The sequence below is a fragment of the Crinia signifera genome, chromosome 11, assembly GCF_055691185.1.
Source record: "Crinia signifera chromosome 11, ASM5569118v1, whole genome shotgun sequence".
NCBI lineage: Eukaryota > Metazoa > Chordata > Amphibia > Anura > Myobatrachidae > Crinia > Crinia signifera.
In genome coordinates this window covers 109,683,549-109,701,349 of record NC_139227.1, presented here as the reverse complement: position 1 = coordinate 109,701,349, position 17,801 = coordinate 109,683,549, and the positions used below count along the sequence as shown (strand labels likewise).

The 17,801-nt window shown below is 36.7% G+C and overlaps 17 non-coding genes across 17 annotated transcripts; all 17 read left to right on the top strand.

Annotated features, from left to right (window-relative positions):
• Positions 1-239: 239 nt before the first annotated feature.
• On the top strand, positions 240-313 carry TRNAT-AGU (transfer RNA threonine (anticodon AGU)). The gene has a single exon. It is a non-coding gene; the product is annotated as a tRNA-Thr (tRNA).
• A 1,321-nt stretch (positions 314-1,634) lies between these two features.
• On the top strand, positions 1,635-1,708 carry TRNAT-AGU (transfer RNA threonine (anticodon AGU)). The gene has a single exon. It is a non-coding gene; the product is annotated as a tRNA-Thr (tRNA).
• Positions 1,709-1,988: 280 nt separating this feature from the next.
• Positions 1,989-2,062, top strand: TRNAT-AGU (transfer RNA threonine (anticodon AGU)). Its single transcript has one exon. It is a non-coding gene; the product is annotated as a tRNA-Thr (tRNA).
• Positions 2,063-4,091: 2,029 nt separating this feature from the next.
• On the top strand, positions 4,092-4,165 carry TRNAT-AGU (transfer RNA threonine (anticodon AGU)). Its single transcript has one exon. It is a non-coding gene; the product is annotated as a tRNA-Thr (tRNA).
• A 634-nt stretch (positions 4,166-4,799) lies between these two features.
• Positions 4,800-4,873, top strand: TRNAT-AGU (transfer RNA threonine (anticodon AGU)). Its single transcript has one exon. It is a non-coding gene; the product is annotated as a tRNA-Thr (tRNA).
• A 280-nt stretch (positions 4,874-5,153) lies between these two features.
• TRNAT-AGU (transfer RNA threonine (anticodon AGU)) lies at positions 5,154-5,227 on the top strand. Its single transcript has one exon. It is a non-coding gene; the product is annotated as a tRNA-Thr (tRNA).
• A 2,363-nt stretch (positions 5,228-7,590) lies between these two features.
• Positions 7,591-7,664, top strand: TRNAT-AGU (transfer RNA threonine (anticodon AGU)). Its single transcript has one exon. It is a non-coding gene; the product is annotated as a tRNA-Thr (tRNA).
• Positions 7,665-8,298: 634 nt separating this feature from the next.
• On the top strand, positions 8,299-8,372 carry TRNAT-AGU (transfer RNA threonine (anticodon AGU)). The gene has a single exon. It is a non-coding gene; the product is annotated as a tRNA-Thr (tRNA).
• Positions 8,373-8,985: 613 nt separating this feature from the next.
• TRNAT-AGU (transfer RNA threonine (anticodon AGU)) lies at positions 8,986-9,059 on the top strand. Its single transcript has one exon. It is a non-coding gene; the product is annotated as a tRNA-Thr (tRNA).
• Positions 9,060-9,339: 280 nt separating this feature from the next.
• Positions 9,340-9,413, top strand: TRNAT-AGU (transfer RNA threonine (anticodon AGU)). Its single transcript has one exon. It is a non-coding gene; the product is annotated as a tRNA-Thr (tRNA).
• Positions 9,414-9,692: 279 nt separating this feature from the next.
• TRNAT-AGU (transfer RNA threonine (anticodon AGU)) lies at positions 9,693-9,766 on the top strand. The gene has a single exon. It is a non-coding gene; the product is annotated as a tRNA-Thr (tRNA).
• Positions 9,767-13,505: 3,739 nt separating this feature from the next.
• Positions 13,506-13,579, top strand: TRNAT-AGU (transfer RNA threonine (anticodon AGU)). The gene has a single exon. It is a non-coding gene; the product is annotated as a tRNA-Thr (tRNA).
• A 798-nt stretch (positions 13,580-14,377) lies between these two features.
• On the top strand, positions 14,378-14,451 carry TRNAT-AGU (transfer RNA threonine (anticodon AGU)). The gene has a single exon. It is a non-coding gene; the product is annotated as a tRNA-Thr (tRNA).
• Positions 14,452-14,731: 280 nt separating this feature from the next.
• Positions 14,732-14,805, top strand: TRNAT-AGU (transfer RNA threonine (anticodon AGU)). Its single transcript has one exon. It is a non-coding gene; the product is annotated as a tRNA-Thr (tRNA).
• A 614-nt stretch (positions 14,806-15,419) lies between these two features.
• TRNAT-AGU (transfer RNA threonine (anticodon AGU)) lies at positions 15,420-15,493 on the top strand. The gene has a single exon. It is a non-coding gene; the product is annotated as a tRNA-Thr (tRNA).
• A 1,342-nt stretch (positions 15,494-16,835) lies between these two features.
• TRNAT-AGU (transfer RNA threonine (anticodon AGU)) lies at positions 16,836-16,909 on the top strand. The gene has a single exon. It is a non-coding gene; the product is annotated as a tRNA-Thr (tRNA).
• A 634-nt stretch (positions 16,910-17,543) lies between these two features.
• On the top strand, positions 17,544-17,617 carry TRNAT-AGU (transfer RNA threonine (anticodon AGU)). The gene has a single exon. It is a non-coding gene; the product is annotated as a tRNA-Thr (tRNA).
• Positions 17,618-17,801: the final 184 nt, after the last annotated feature.

Here is a 17,801-nt window from a genome sequence, read left to right as displayed (position 1 = left end):
TTAAAGCATAGAAAAGTAAGATGTGCAAAACCTTTAGATTCATTCACTCTGGCTTACTTTGTCATCATTATACAAAGTCTAAAGAAGTCGGTAATTTCCAAGTAACACAGCATCTAAAATGTGGTGCTATGGCTTAGATGGTTAAAACCTTTAGATTTATTCACTCTGGCTTATTTTGTTACCATTATACGAAGTTTAGAGAAGCAGGCAATTTTCAAGTAAATCAGTAGCTTTCATGTGGTGCTGTGGCTTAGTTGGTTAAAGCGCCTGTCTAGTAAACAGGAGGTCCTGAGTTCAAATCTCAGCAGTGTCTTATTTTCATTCCGTTTTATGATCTTTGTGTGCAGGTTGCGGTTAAAGCATAGAAAAGTAAGATGTGCAAAACCTTTAGATTCATTCACTATGGCTTACTTTGTCATCATTATACAGAGTTTAAAGAAGTCGGTAATTTCCAAGTAACACAGCATCTAAAATGTGGTGCTGTGGCTTAGATGGTTAAAACCTTTAGATTTATTCACTCTGGCTTAATTTGTTACCATTATACGAAGTTTAGAGAAGCAGACAATTTTCAAGTAACACGGTAGTTTTCATGTGGTGCTGTGGCTTAGTTGGTCAAAGCGCCTGTCTAGTAAACAGGAGATCCTAAGTTCAAATCTCAGCAGTGCCTTATTTTCATTCCGTTTTATGATCTTTGTGTGCAGGTTGCGGTTAAAGCATAGAAAAGTAAGATGTGCAAAACCTTTAGATTCATTCACTATGGCTTACTTTGTCATCATTATACAAAGTTTAAAGAAGTCGGTAATTTCCAAGTAACACAGCATCTAAAATGTGGTGCTATGGCTTAGATGGTTAAAACCTTTAGATTTATTCACTCTGGCTTATTTTGTTACCATTATACGAAGTTTAGAGAAGCAGGCAATTTTCAAGTAACACAGTAGCTTTCATGTGGTGCTGTGGCTTAGTTGGTTAAAGCGCCTGTCTAGTAAACAGGAGATCCTGAGTTAAAATCTCAGCAGTGCCTTATTTTCATTCCGTTTTATGATCTTTGTGTGCAGGTTGCGGTTAAAGCATAGAAAAGTAAGATGTGCAAAACCTTTAGATTCATTCACTATGGCTTACTTTGTCATCATTATACAAAGTTTAAAGAAGTCGGTAATTTCCAAGTACACAGCATCTAAAATGTGGTGCTGTGGCTTAGATGGTTAAAACCTTTAGATTTATTCACACTGGCTTATTTTGTTACCATTATACGAAGTTTAGAGAAGCAGGCAATTTTGAAGTAACACAGCAGCTTTCATGTGGTGCTGTGGCTTAGTTGAACAGGAGATCCTGAGTTCAAATCTCAGCAGTGTCTTATTTTCATTCCGTTTTCTGATCTTTGTGTGCAGGTTGCTGTTAATGCATAGAAAAGTAAGATGTGCAAAACCTTTAGATTCATTCACTCTGGCTTACTTTGTCATCATTATACAAAGTCTAAAGAAGTCGGTAATTTCCAAGTAACACAGCATCTAAAATGTGGTGCTATGGCTTAGATGGTTAAAACCTTTAGATTTATTCACTCTGGCTTATTTTGTTACCATTATACGAAGTTTAGAGAAGCAGACAATTTTCAAGTAACACGGTAGCTTTCATGTGGTGCTGTGGCTTAGTTGGTCAAAGCGCCTGTCTAGTAAACAGGAGATCCTGAGTTCAAATCTCAGCAGTGCCTTATTTTCATTCCGTTTTCTGATCTTTGTGTGCAGGTTGCTGTTAAAGCATAGAAAAGTAAGATGTGCAAAATATTTAGATTCATTCACTCTGGCTTACTTTGTCATCAGTATACAAAGTTTAAAGAAGTTGGTAATTTCCAAGTAACACAGCATCTAAAATGTGGTGCTGTGGCTTAGATTGTTAAAACCTTTAGATTTATTCACTCTGGCTTAATTTGTTACCATTATACGAAGTTTAGAGAAGCAGGCAATTTTCAACTAACACAGTAGTTTTCATGTGGTGCTGTGGCTTAGTTGGTCAAAGCGCCTGTCTAGTAAACAGGAGATCCTGAGTTCAAATCTCAGCAGTGCCTTATTTTCATTCTGTTTTAGGATCTTTGTTTGAAGTTTGCTGTTAAAGCATAGAAAATAAGATGTGCAGAACCTTTAGATTCATTCACTATGGCTTACTTTGTCATCATTATACAAAGTTTAAAGAAGTCGGTAATTTCCAAGTAACACAGCATCTAAAATGTGGTGCTGTGGCTTAGATGGTTAAAACCTTTAGATTTATTCACTCTGGCTTATTTTGTTACTATTATACGAAGTTTAGAGAAGCAGACAATTTTCAAGTAACACAGTAGCTTTCATGTGGTGCTGTGGCTTAGTTGGTCAAAGCGCCTGTCTAGTAAACAGGAGATCCTGAGTTAAAATCTCAGCAGTGCCTTATTTTCATTCCGTTTTATGATCTTTGTGTGCAGGTTGCGGTTAAAGCATAGAAAAGTAAGATGTGCAAAACCTTTAGATTCATTCACTATGGCTTACTTTGTCATCATTATACAAAGTTTAAAGAAGTCGGTAATTTCCAAGTAACACAGCATCTAAAATGTGGTGCTATGGCTTAGATGGTTAAAACCTTTAGATTTATTCACTCTGGCTTATTTTGTTACCATTATACGAAGTTTAGAGAAGCAGGCAATTTTCAAGTAACACAGTAGCTTTCATGTGGTGCTGTGGCTTAGTTGGTTAAAGCGCCTGTCTAGTAAACAGGAGATCCTGAGTTAAAATCTCAGCAGTGCCTTATTTTCATTCCGTTTTATGATCTTTGTGTGCAGGTTGCGGTTAAAGCATAGAAAAGTAAGATGTGCAAAACCTTTAGATTCATTCACTATGGCTTACTTTGTCATCATTATACAAAGTTTAAAGAAGTCGGTAATTTCCAAGTAACACAGCATCTAAAATGTGGTGCTGTGGCTTAGATGGTTAAAACCTTTAGATTTATTCACACTGGCTTATTTTGTTACCATTATACGAAGTTTAGAGAAGCAGGCAATTTTGAAGTAACACAGCAGCTTTCATGTGGTGCTGTGGCTTAGTTGAACAGGAGATCCTGAGTTCAAATCTCAGCAGTGTCTTATTTTCATTCCGTTTTCTGATCTTTGTGTGCAGGTTGCTGTTAATGCATAGAAAAGTAAGATGTGCAAAACCTTTAGATTCATTCACTCTGGCTTACTTTGTCATCATTATACAAAGTCTAAAGAAGTCGGTAATTTCCAAGTAACACAGCATCTAAAATGTGGTGCTATGGCTTAGATGGTTAAAACCTTTAGATTTATTCACTCTGGCTTATTTTGTTACCATTATACGAAGTTTAGAGAAGCAGGCAATTTTCAAGTAACACAGTAGCTTTCATGTGGTGCTGTGGCTTAGTTGGTTAAAGCGCCTGTCTAGTAAACAGGAGATCCTGAGTTAAAATCTCACCAGTGCCTTATTTTCATTCCGTTTTCTGATCTTTGTGTGCAGGTTGCGGTTAAAGCATAGAAAAGTAAGATGTGCAAAACCTTTAGATTCATTCACTATGGCTTATTTTGTCATCATTATACAAAGTTTAAAGAAGTCGGTAATTTCCAAGTAACACAGCATCTAAAATGTGGTGCTATGGCTTAGATGGTTAAAACCTTTAGATTTATTCACTCTGGCTTATTTTGTTACCATTATACGAAGTTTAGAGAAGCAGGCAATTTTCAAGTAACACAGTAGCTTTCATGTGGTGCTGTGGCTTACTTGGTTAAAGCGCCTGTCTAGTAAACAGGAGATCCTGAGTTAAAATCTCAGCAGTGCCTTATTTTCATTCCGTTTTATGATCTTTGTGTGCAGGTTGCGGTTAAAGCATAGAAAAGTAAGATGTGCAAAACCTTTAGATTCATTCACTATGGCTTACTTTGTCATCATTATACAAAGTTTAAAGAAGTCGGTAATTTCCAAGTAACACAGCATCTAAAATGTGGTGCTGTGGCTTAGATGGTTAAAACCTTTAGATTTATTCACTCTGGCTTAATTTGTTACCATTATACGAAGTTTAGAGAAGCAGACAATTTTCAAGTAACATGGTTGCTTTCATGTGGTGCTGTGGCTTAGTTGGTCAAAGCGCCTGTCTAGTAAACAGGAGATCCTGAGTTCAAATCTCAGCAGTGCCTTATTTTCATTCCGTTTTATGATCTTTGTGTGCAGGTTGCGGTTAAAGCATAGAAAAGTAAGATGTGCAAAACCTTTAGATTCATTCACTATGGCTTACTTTGTCATCATTATACAAAGTTTAAAGAAGTCTGTAATTTCCAAGTAACACAGCATCTAAAATGTGGTGCTATATCTTAGATGGTTAAAACCTTTAGATTTATTCACTCTGGCTTATTTTGTTACCATTATACGAAGTTTAGAGAAGCAGGCAATTTTCAAGTAACACAGTAGCTTTCATGTGGTGCTGTGGCTTAGTTGGTTAAAGCGCCTGTCTAGTATACAGGAGATCCTGAGTTAAAATCTCAGCAGTGCCTTATTTTCATTCTTTTTTATGATCTTTGTGTGCAGGTTGCGGTTAAAGCATAGAAAAGTAAGATGTGCAAAATCTTTAGATTCATTCACTCTGGCTTACTTTGTCATCATTATACAGAGTTTAAAGAAGTCGGTAATTTCCAAGTAACACAGCATCTAAAATGTGGTGCTGTGGCTTAGATGGTTAAAACCTTTAGATTTATTCACTCTGGCTTAATTTGTTACCATTATTCGAAGTTTAGAGAAGCAGACAATTTTCAAGTAACACGGTAGCTTTCATGTGGTGCTGTGGCTTAGTTGGTCAAAGCGCCTGTCTAGTAAACAGGAGATCCTGAGTTCAAATCTCAGCAGTGCCTTATTTTCATTCCGTTTTCTGATCTTTGTGTGCAGGTTGCTGTTAAAGCATAGAAAAGTAAGATGTGCAAAATCTTTAGATTCATTCACTCTGGCTTACTTTGTCATCAGTATACAAAGTTTAAAGAAGTTGGTAATTTCCAAGTAACACAGCATCTAAAATGTGGTGCTGTGGCTTAGATGGTTAAAACCTTTAGATTTATTCACTCTGGCTTAATTTGTTACCATTATACGAAGTTTAGAGAAGCAGGCAATTTTCAACTAACACAGTAGTTTTCATGTGGTGCTGTGGCTTAGTTGGTCAAAGCGCCTGTCTAGTAAACAGGAGATCCTGAGTTCAAATCTCAGCAGTGCCTTATTTTCATTCTGTTTTAGGATCTTTGTTTGAAGTTTGCTGTTAAAGCATAGAAAATAAGATGTGCAGAACCTTTAGATTCATTCACTATGGCTTACTTTGTCATCATTATACAAAGTTTAAAGAAGTCGGTAATTTCCAAGTAACACAGCATCTAAAATGTGGTGCTGTGGCTTAGATGGTTAAAACCTTTAGATTTATTCACTCTGGCTTAATTTGTTACTATTATACGAAGTTTAGAGAAGCAGACAATTTTCAAGTAACACAGTAGCTTTCATGTGGTGCTGTGGCTTAGTTGGTCAAAGCGCCTGTCTAGTAAACAGGAGATCCTGAGTTAAAATCTCAGCAGTGCCTTATTTTCATTCCGTTTTATGATCTTTGTGTGCAGGTTGCGGTTAAAGCATAGAAAAGTAAGATGTGCAAAACCTTTAGATTCATTCACTATGGCTTACTTTGTCATCATTATACAAAGTTTAAAGAAGTCGGTAATTTCCAAGTAACACAGCATCTAAAATGTGGTGCTATGGCTTAGATGGTTAAAACCTTTAGATTTATTCACTCTGGCTTATTTTGTTACCATTATACGAAGTTTAGAGAAGCAGGCAATTTTCAAGTAACACAGTAGCTTTCATGTGGTGCTGTGGCTTAGTTGGTTAAAGCGCCTGTCTAGTAAACAGGAGATCCTGAGTTAAAATCTCAGCAGTGCCTTATTTTCATTCCGTTTTATGATCTTTGTGTGCAGGTTGCGGTTAAAGCATAGAAAAGTAAGATGTGCAAAACCTTTAGATTCATTCACTATGGCTTACTTTGTCATCATTATACAAAGTTTAAAGAAGTCGGTAATTTCCAAGTAACACAGCATCTAAAATGTGGTGCTGTGGCTTAGATGGTTAAAACCTTTAGATTTATTCACACTGGCTTATTTTGTTACCATTATACGAAGTTTAGAGAAGCAGGCAATTTTGAAGTAACACAGCAGCTTTCATGTGGTGCTGTGGCTTAGTTGAACAGGAGATCCTGAGTTCAAATCTCAGCAGTGTCTTATTTTCATTCCGTTTTCTGATCTTTGTGTGCAGGTTGCTGTTAATGCATAGAAAAGTAAGATGTGCAAAACCTTTAGATTCATTCACTCTGGCTTACTTTGTCATCATTATACAAAGTCTAAAGAAGTCGGTAATTTCCAAGTAACACAGCATCTAAAATGTGGTGCTATGGCTTAGATGGTTTAAACCTTTAGATTTATTCACTCTGGCTTATTTTGTTACCATTATACGAAGTTTAGAGAAGCAGGCAATTTTCAAGTAACACAGTAGCTTTCATGTGGTGCTGTGGCTTAGTTGGTTAAAGCGCCTGTCTAGTAAACAGGAGATCCTGAGTTAAAATCTCACCAGTGCCTTATTTTCATTCCGTTTTCTGATCTTTGTGTGCAGGTTGCGGTTAAAGCATAGAAAAGTAAGATGTGCAAAACCTTTAGATTCATTCACTATGGCTTATTTTGTCATCATTATACAAAGTTTAAAGAAGTCGGTAATTTCCAAGTAACACAGCATCTAAAATGTGGTGCTATGGCTTAGATGGTTAAAACCTTTAGATTTATTCACTCTGGCTTATTTTGTTACCATTATACGAAGTTTAGAGAAGCAGGCAATTTTCAAGTAACACAGTAGCTTTCATGTGGTGCTGTGGCTTACTTGGTTAAAGCGCCTGTCTAGTAAACAGGAGATCCTGAGTTAAAATCTCAGCAGTGCCTTATTTTCATTCCGTTTTATGATCTTTGTGTGCAGGTTGCGGTTAAAGCATAGAAAAGTAAGATGTGCAAAACCTTTAGATTCATTCACTATGGCTTACTTTGTCATCATTATACAAAGTTTAAAGAAGTCGGTAATTTCCAAGTAACACAGCATCTAAAATGTGGTGCTGTGGCTTAGATGGTTAAAACCTTTAGAATTATTCACACTGGCTTATTTTGTTACCATTATATGAAGTTTAGAGAAGCAGGCAATTTTGAAGTAACACAGCAGCTTTCATGTGGTGCTGTGGCTTAGTTGAACAGGAGATCCTGAGTTCAAATCTCAGCAGTGTCTTATTTTCATTGCGTTTTCTGATCTTTGTGTGCAGGTTGCTGTTAAAGCATAGAAAAGTAAGATGTGCAAAACCTTTAGATTCATTCACTCTGGCTTACTTTGTCATCATTATACAAAGTCTAAAGAAGTCGGTAATTTCCAAGTAACACAGCATCTAAAATGTGGTGCTATGGCTTAGATGGTTAAAACCTTTAGATTTATTCACTCTGGCTTATTTTGTTACCATTATACGAAGTTTAGAGAAGCAGGCAATTTTCAAGTAAATCAGTAGCTTTCATGTGGTGCTGTGGCTTAGTTGGTTAAAGCGCCTGTCTAGTAAACAGGAGGTCCTGAGTTCAAATCTCAGCAGTGTCTTATTTTCATTCCGTTTTATGATCTTTGTGTGCAGGTTGCGGTTAAAGCATAGAAAAGTAAGATGTGCAAAACCTTTAGATTCATTCACTATGGCTTACTTTGTCATCATTATACAGAGTTTAAAGAAGTCGGTAATTTCCAAGTAACACAGCATCTAAAATGTGGTGCTGTGGCTTAGATGGTTAAAACCTTTAGATTTATTCACTCTGGCTTAATTTGTTACCATTATACGAAGTTTAGAGAAGCAGACAATTTTCAAGTAACACGGTAGCTTTCATGTGGTGCTGTGGCTTAGTTGGTCAAAGCGCCTGTCTAGTAAACAGGAGATCCTAAGTTCAAATCTCAGCAGTGCCTTATTTTCATTCCGTTTTATGATCTTTGTGTGCAGGTTGCGGTTAAAGCATAGAAAAGTAAGATGTGCAAAACCTTTAGATTCATTCACTATGGCTTACTTTGTCATCATTATACAAAGTTTAAAGAAGTCGGTAATTTCCAAGTAACACAGCATCTAAAATGTGGTGCTATGGCTTAGATGGTTAAAACCTTTAGATTTATTCACTCTGGCTTATTTTGTTACCATTATACGAAGTTTAGAGAAGCAGGCAATTTTCAAGTAACACCGTAGCTTTCATGTGGTGCTGTGGCTTAGTTGGTTAAAGCGCCTGTCTAGTAAACAGGAGATCCTGAGTTCAAATCTCAGCAGTGCCTTATTTTCATTCCGTTTTATGATCTTTGTGTGCAGGTTGCGGTTAAAGCATAGAAAAGTAAGATGTGCAAAACCTTTAGATTCATTCACTATGGCTTACTTTGTCATCATTATACAAAGTTTAAAGAAGTCGGTAATTTCCAATTACACAGCATCTAAAATGTGGTGCTATGGCTTAGATGGTTAAAACCTTTAGATTTATTCACACTGGCTTATTTTGTTACCATTATACGAAGTTTAGAGAAGCAGGCAATTTTGAAGTAACACAGCAGCTTTCATGTGGTGCTGTGGCTTAGTTGAACAGGAGATCCTGAGTTCAAATCTCAGCAGTGTCTTATTTTCATTCCGTTTTCTGATCTTTGTGTGCAGGTTGCTGTTAATGCATAGAAAAGTAAGATGTGCAAAACCTTTAGATTCATTCACTCTGGCTTACTTTGTCATCATTATACAAAGTCTAAAGAAGTCGGTAATTTCCAAGTAACACAGCATCTAAAATGTGGTGCTATGGCTTAGATGGTTAAAACCTTTAGATTTATTCACTCTGGCTTATTTTGTTACCATTATACGAAGTTTAGAGAAGCAGACAATTTTCAAGTAACACGGTAGCTTTCATGTGGTGCTGTGGCTTAGTTGGTCAAAGCGCCTGTCTAGTAAACAGGAGATCCTGAGTTCAAATCTCAGCAGTGCCTTATTTTCATTCCGTTTTCTGATCTTTGTGTGCAGGTTGCTGTTAAAGCATAGAAAAGTAAGATGTGCAAAATCTTTAGATTCATTCACTCTGGCTTACTTTGTCATCAGTATACAAAGTTTAAAGAAGTCGGTAATTTCCAAGTAACACAGCATCTAAAATGTGGTGCTGTGGCTTAGATGGTTAAAACCTTTAGATTTATTCACTCTGGCTTAATTTGTTACCATTATACGAAGTTTAGAGAAGCAGGCAATTTTCAACTAACACAGTAGTTTTCATGTGGTGCTGTGGCTTAGTTGGTCAAAGCGCCTGTCTAGTAAACAGGAGATCCTGAGTTCAAATCTCAGCAGTGCCTTATTTTCATTCTGTTTTAGGATCTTTGTTTGAAGTTTGCTGTTAAAGCATAGAAAATAAGATGTGCAGAACCTTTAGATTCATTCACTATGGCTTACTTTGTCATCATTATACAAAGTTTAAAGAAGTCGGTAATTTCCAAGTAACACAGCATCTAAAATGTGGTGCTGTGGCTTAGATGGTTAAAACCTTTAGATTTATTCACTCTGGCTTAATTTGTTACTATTATACGAAGTTTAGAGAAGCAGACAATTTTCAAGTAACACAGTAGCTTTCATGTGGTGCTGTGGCTTAGTTGGTCAAAGCGCCTGTCTAGTAAACAGGAGATCCTGAGTTCAAATCTCAGCAGTGCCTTATTTTCATTCCGTTTTATGATCTTTGTGTGCAGGTTGCGGTTAAAGCATAGAAAAGTAAGATGTGCAAAACCTTTAGATTCATTCACTATGGCTTACTTTGTCATCATTATACAAAGTTTAAAGAAGTCGGTAATTTCCAAGTAACACAGCATCTAAAATGTGGTGCTATGGCTTAGATGGTTAAAACCTTTAGATTTATTCACTCTGGCTTATTTTGTTACCATTATACGAAGTTTAGAGAAGCAGGCAATTTTCAAGTAACACAGTAGCTTTCATGTGGTGCTGTGGCTTAGTTGGTTAAAGCGCCTGTCTAGTAAACAGGAGATCCTGAGTTAAAATCTCAGCAGTGCCTTATTTTCATTCCGTTTTATGATCTTTGTGTGCAGGTTGCGGTTAAAGCATAGAAAAGTAAGATGTGCAAAACCTTTAGATTCATTCACTATGGCTTACTTTGTCATCATTATACAAAGTTTAAAGAAGTCGGTAATTTCCAAGTAACACAGCATCTAAAATGTGGTGCTGTGGCTTAGATGGTTAAAACCTTTAGATTTATTCACACTGGCTTATTTTGTTACCATTATACGAAGTTTAGAGAAGCAGGCAATTTTGAAGTAACACAGCAGCTTTCATGTGGTGCTGTGGCTTAGTTGAACAGGAGATCCTGAGTTCAAATCTCAGCAGTGTCTTATTTTCATTCCGTTTTCTGATCTTTGTGTGCAGGTTGCTGTTAATGCATAGAAAAGTAAGATGTGCAAAACCTTTAGATTCATTCACTCTGGCTTACTTTGTCATCATTATACAAAGTCTAAAGAAGTCGGTAATTTCCAAGTAACACAGCATCTAAAATGTGGTGCTATGGCTTAGATGGTTAAAACCTTTAGATTTATTCACTCTGGCTTATTTTGTTACCATTATACGAAGTTTAGAGAAGCAGGCAATTTTCAAGTAACACAGTAGCTTTCATGTGGTGCTGTGGCTTAGTTGGTTAAAGCGCCTGTCTAGTAAACAGGAGATCCTGAGTTAAAATCTCACCAGTGCCTTATTTTCATTCCGTTTTCTGATCTTTGTGTGCAGGTTGCGGTTAAAGCATAGAAAAGTAAGATGTGCAAAACCTTTAGATTCATTCACTATGGCTTATTTTGTCATCATTATACAAAGTTTAAAGAAGTCGGTAATTTCCAAGTAACACAGCATCTAAAATGTGGTGCTATGGCTTAGATGGTTAAAACCTTTAGATTTATTCACTCTGGCATATTTTGTTACCATTATACGAAGTTTAGAGAAGCAGGCAATTTTCAAGTAACACAGTAGCTTTCATGTGGTGCTGTGGCTTACTTGGTTAAAGCGCCTGTCTAGTAAACAGGAGATCCTGAGTTAAAATCTCAGCAGTGCCTTATTTTCATTCCGTTTTATGATCTTTGTGTGCAGGTTGCGGTTAAAGCATAGAAAAGTAAGATGTGCAAAACCTTTAGATTCATTCACTATGGCTTACTTTGTCATCATTATACAAAGTTTAAAGAAGTCGGTAATTTCCAAGTAACACAGCATCTAAAATGTGGTGCTGTGGCTTAGATGGTTAAAACCTTTAGAATTATTCACACTGGCTTATTTTGTTACCATTATATGAAGTTTAGAGAAGCAGGCAATTTTGAAGTAACACAGCAGCTTTCATGTGGTGCTGTGGCTTAGTTGAACAGGAGATCCTGAGTTCAAATCTCAGCAGTGTCTTATTTTCATTCCGTTTTCTGATCTTTGTGTGCAGGTTGCTGTTAAAGCATAGAAAAGTAAGATGTGCAAAACCTTTAGATTCATTCACTCTGGCTTACTTTGTCATCATTATACAAAGTCTAAAGAAGTCGGTAATTTCCAAGTAACACAGCATCTAAAATGTGGTGCTGTGGCTTAGATGGTTAAAACCTTTAGATTTATTCACTCTGGCTTAATTTGTTACCATTATACGAAGTTTAGAGAAGCAGACAATTTTCAAGTAACACGGTAGCTTTCATGTGGTGCTGTGGCTTAGTTGGTCAAAGCGCCTGTCTAGTAAACAGGAGATCCTAAGTTCAAATCTCAGCAGTGCCTTATTTTCATTCCGTTTTATGATCTTTGTGTGCAGGTTGCGGTTAAAGCATAGAAAAGTAAGATGTGCAAAACCTTTAGATTCATTCACTATGGCTTACTTTGTCATCATTATACAAAGTTTAAAGAAGTCGGTAATTTCCAAGTAACACAGCATCTAAAATGTGGTGCTATGGCTTAGATGGTTAAAACCTTTAGATTTATTCACTCTGGCTTATTTTGTTACCATTATACGAAGTTTAGAGAAGCAGGCAATTTTCAAGTAACACAGTAGCTTTCATGTGGTGCTGTGGCTTAGTTGGTTAAAGCGCCTGTCTAGTAAACAGGAGATCCTGAGTTAAAATCTCAGCAGTGCCTTATTTTCATTCCGTTTTATGATCTTTGTGTGCAGGTTGCGGTTAAAGCATAGAAAAGTAAGATGTGCAAAACCTTTAGATTCATTCACTATGGCTTACTTTGTCATCATTATACAAAGTTTAAAGAAGTCGGTAATTTCCAAGTACACAGCATCTAAAATGTGGTGCTGTGGCTTAGATGGTTAAAACCTTTAGATTTATTCACACTGGCTTATTTTGTTACCATTATACGAAGTTTAGAGAAGCAGGCAATTTTGAAGTAACACAGCAGCTTTCATGTGGTGCTGTGGCTTAGTTGAACAGGAGATCCTGAGTTCAAATCTCAGCAGTGTCTTATTTTCATTCCGTTTTCTGATCTTTGTGTGCAGGTTGCTGTTAATGCATAGAAAAGTAAGATGTGCAAAACCTTTAGATTCATTCACTTTGGCTTACTTTGTCATCATTATACAAAGTCTAAAGAAGTCGGTAATTTCCAAGTAACACAGCATCTAAAATGTGGTGCTATGGCTTAGATGGTTAAAACCTTTAGATTTATTCACTCTGGCTTATTTTGTTACCATTATACGAAGTTTAGAGAAGCAGGCAATTTTCAAGTAACACAGTAGCTTTCATGTGGTGCTGTGGCTTACTTGGTTAAAGCGCCTGTCTAGTAAACAGGAGATCCTGAGTTAAAATCTCAGCAGTGCCTTATTTTCATTCCGTTTTATGATCTTTGTGTGCAGGTTGCGGTTAAAGCATAGAAAAGTAAGATGTGCAAAACCTTTAGATTCATTCACTATGGCTTACTTTGTCATCATTATACAAAGTTTAAAGAAGTCGTTAATTTCCAAGTAACACAGCATCTAAAATGTGGTGCTGTGGCTTAGATGGTTAAAACCTTTAGATTTATTCACACTGGCTTATTTTGTTACCATTATACGAAGTTTAGAGAAGCAGGCAATTTTGAAGTAACACAGCAGCTTTCATGTGGTGCTGTGGCTTAGTTGAACAGGAGATCCTGAGTTCAAATCTCAGCAGTGTCTTATTTTCATTCCGTTTTCTGATCTTTGTGTGCAGGTTGCTGTTAAAGCATAGAAAAGTAAGATGTGCAAAACCTTTAGATTCATTCACTCTGGCTTACTTTGTCATCATTATACAAAGTCTAAAGAAGTCGGTAATTTCCAAGTAACACAGCATCTAAAATGTGGTGCTATGGCTTAGATGGTTAAAACCTTTAGATTTATTCACTCTGGCTTATTTTGTTACCATTATACGAAGTTTAGAGAAGCAGGCAATTTTCAAGTAAATCAGTAGCTTTCATGTGGTGCTGTGGCTTAGTTGGTTAAAGCGCCTGTCTAGTAAACAGGAGATCCTGAGTTCAAATCTCAGCAGTGCCTTATTTTCATTCCGTTTTCTGATCTTTGTGTGCAGGTTGCTGTTAAAGCAGGGCTGGGCAACAACGGCCCTCCAGATGTTGATGAACTACACATCCCAGCATGCCTTGCATCAGTTTCAGCATGGCCACATAGCAAAACTAATGCAAAGCATCCTGGGATGTGTAGTTCACTAACATCTGGAGGGCCGGTGTTGCCCAGCCCTGTGTTAAAGCATAGAAAAGTAAGATGTGCAAAATCTTTAGATTTATTCACTCTGGCTTACTTTGTCATCATTATACAGAGTTTAAAGAAGTCGGTAATTTCCAAGTAACACAGCATCTAAAATGTGGTGCTGTGGCTTAGATGGTTAAAACCTTTAGATTTATTCACTCTGGCTTAATTTTTTACCATTATACGAAGTTTAGAGAAGCAGACAATTTTCAAGTAACACAGTAGCTTTCATGTGGTGCTGTGGCTTAGTTGGTTAAAGCGCCTGTCTAGTATACAGGAGATCCTGAGTTAAAATCTCAGCAGTGCCTTATTTTCATTCTTTTTTATGATCTTTGTGTGCAGGTTGCGGTTAAAGCATAGAAAAGTAAGATGTGCAAAATCTTTAGATTCATTCACTCTGGCTTACTTTGTCATCATTATACAAAGTTTAAAGAAGTCGGTAATTTCCAAGTAACACAGCATCTAAAATGTGGTGCTGTGGCTTAGATGGTTAAAACCTTTAGATTTATTCACTCTGGCTTAATTTGTTACCATTATACGAAGTTTAGAGAAGCAGACAATTTTCAAGTAACACGGTAGCTTTCATGTGGTGCTGTGGCTTAGTTGGTCAAAGCGCCTGTCTAGTAAACAGGAGATCCTGAGTTCAAATCTCAGCAGTGCCTTATTTTCATTCCGTTTTCTGATCTTTGTGTGCAGGTTGCTGTTAAAGCATAGAAAAGTAAGATGTGCAAAATCTTTAGATTCATTCACTCTGGCTTACTTTGTCATCAGTATACAAAGTTTAAAGAAGTTGGTAATTTCCAAGTAACACAGCATCTAAAATGTGGTGCTGTGGCTTAGATGGTTAAAACCTTTAGATTTATTCACTCTGGCTTAATTTGTTACCATTATACGAAGTTTAGAGAAGCAGGCAATTTTCAACTAACACAGTAGCTTTCATGTGGTGCTGTGGCTTAGTTGGTCAAAGCGCCTGTCTAGTAAACAGGAGATCCTGAGTTCAAATCTCAGCAGTGCCTTATTTTCATTCTGTTTTAGGATCTTTGTTTGAAGTTTGCTGTTAAAGCATAGAAAAGTAAGATGTGCAAAACCTTTAGATTCATTCACTATGGCTTACTTTGTCATCATTATACAAAGTTTAAAGAAGTCGGTAATTTCCAAGTAACACAGCATCTAAAATGTGGTGCTGTGGCTTAGATGGTTAAAACCTTTAGAATTATTCACACTGGCTTATTTTGTTACCATTATATGAAGTTTAGAGAAGCAGGCAATTTTGAAGTAACACAGCAGCTTTCATGTGGTGCTGTGGCTTAGTTGAACAGCAGATCCTGAGTTCAAATCTCAGCAGTGTCTTATTTTCATTCCGTTTTCTGATCTTTGTGTGCAGGTTGCTGTTAAAGCATAGAAAAGTAAGATGTGCAAAACCTTTAGATTCATTCACTCTGGCTTACTTTGTCATCATTATACAAAGTCTAAAGAAGTCGGTAATTTCCAAGTAACACAGCATCTAAAATGTGGTGCTATGGCTTAGATGGTTAAAACCTTTAGATTTATTCACTCTGGCTTATTTTGTTACCATTATACGAAGTTTAGAGAAGCAGGCAATTTTCAAGTAAATCAGTAGCTTTCATGTGGTGCTGTGGCTTAGTTGGTTAAAGCGCCTGTCTAGTAAACAGGAGGTCCTGAGTTCAAATCTCAGCAGTGTCTTATTTTCATTCCGTTTTATGATCTTTGTGTGCAGGTTGCGGTTAAAGCATAGAAAAGTAAGATGTGCAAAACCTTTAGATTCATTCACTATGGCTTACTTTGTCATCATTATACAGAGTTTAAAGAAGTCGGTAATTTCCAAGTAACACAGCATCTAAAATGTGGTGCTGTGGCTTAGATGGTTAAAACCTTTAGATTTATTCACTCTGGCTTAATTTGTTACCATTATACGAAGTTTAGAGAAGCAGACAATTTTCAAGTAACACGGTAGCTTTCATGTGGTGCTGTGGCTTAGTTGGTCAAAGCGCCTGTCTAGTAAACAGGAGATCCTAAGTTCAAATCTCAGCAGTGCCTTATTTTCATTCCGTTTTATGATCTTTGTGTGCAGGTTGCGGTTAAAGCATAGAAAAGTAAGATGTGCAAAACCTTTAGATTCATTCACTCTGGCTTACTTTGTCATCATTATACAAAGTCTAAAGAAGTCGGTAATTTCCAAGTAACACAGCATCTAAAATGTGGTGCTATGGCTTAGATGGTTAAAACCTTTAGATTTATTCACTCTGGCTTATTTTGTTACCATTATACGAAGTTTAGAGAAGCAGGCAATTTTCAAGTAACACAGTAGCTTTCATGTGGTGCTGTGGCTTAGTTGGTTAAAGCGCCTGTCTAGTAAACAGGAGATCCTGAGTTAAAATCTCACCAGTGCCTTATTTTCATTCCGTTTTCTGATCTTTGTGTGCAGGTTGCGGTTAAAGCATAGAAAAGTAAGATGTGCAAAACCTTTAGATTCATTCACTATGGCTTATTTTGTCATCATTATACAAAGTTTAAAGAAGTCGGTAATTTCCAAGTAACACAGCATCTAAAATGTGGTGCTATGGCTTAGATGGTTAAAACCTTTAGATTTATTCACTCTGGCTTATTTTGTTACCATTATACGAAGTTTAGAGAAGCAGGCAATTTTCAAGTAACACAGTAGCTTTCATGTGGTGCTGTGGCTTACTTGGTTAAAGCGCCTGTCTAGTAAACAGGAGATCCTGAGTTAAAATCTCAGCAGTGCCTTATTTTCATTCCGTTTTATGATCTTTGTGTGCAGGTTGCGGTTAAAGCATAGAAAAGTAAGATGTGCAAAACCTTTAGATTCATTCACTATGGCTTACTTTGTCATCATTATACAAAGTTTAAAGAAGTCGGTAATTTCCAAGTAACACAGCATCTAAAATGTGGTGCTGTGGCTTAGATGGTTAAAACCTTTAGATTTATTCACTCTGGCTTAATTTGTTACCATTATACGAAGTTTAGAGAAGCAGACAATTTTCAAGTAACATGGTTGCTTTCATGTGGTGCTGTGGCTTAGTTGGTCAAAGCGCCTGTCTAGTAAACAGGAGATCCTGAGTTCAAATCTCAGCAGTGCCTTATTTTCATTCCGTTTTATGATCTTTGTGTGCAGGTTGCGGTTAAAGCATAGAAAAGTAAGATGTGCAAAACCTTTAGATTCATTCACTATGGCTTACTTTGTCATCATTATACAAAGTTTAAAGAAGTCTGTAATTTCCAAGTAACACAGCATCTAAAATGTGGTGCTATATCTTAGATGGTTAAAACCTTTAGATTTATTCACTCTGGCTTATTTTGTTACCATTATACGAAGTTTAGAGAAGCAGGCAATTTTCAAGTAACACAGTAGCTTTCATGTGGTGCTGTGGCTTAGTTGGTTAAAGCGCCTGTCTAGTATACAGGAGATCCTGAGTTAAAATCTCAGCAGTGCCTTATTTTCATTCTTTTTTATGATCTTTGTGTGCAGGTTGCGGTTAAAGCATAGAAAAGTAAGATGTGCAAAATCTTTAGATTCATTCACTCTGGCTTACTTTGTCATCATTATACAGAGTTTAAAGAAGTCGGTAATTTCCAAGTAACACAGCATCTAAAATGTGGTGCTGTGGCTTAGATGGTTAAAACCTTTAGATTTATTCACTCTGGCTTAATTTGTTACCATTATACGAAGTTTAGAGAAGCAGACAATTTTCAAGTAACACGGTAGCTTTCATGTGGTGCTGTGGCTTAGTTGGTCAAAGCGCCTGTCTAGTAAACAGGAGATCCTGAGTTCAAATCTCAGCAGTGCCTTATTTTCATTCCGTTTTCTGATCTTTGTGTGCAGGTTGCTGTTAAAGCATAGAAAAGTAAGATGTGCAAAATCTTTAGATTCATTCACTCTGGCTTACTTTGTCATCAGTATACAAAGTTTAAAGAAGTTGGTAATTTCCAAGTAACACAGCATCTAAAATGTGGTGCTGTGGCTTAGATGGTT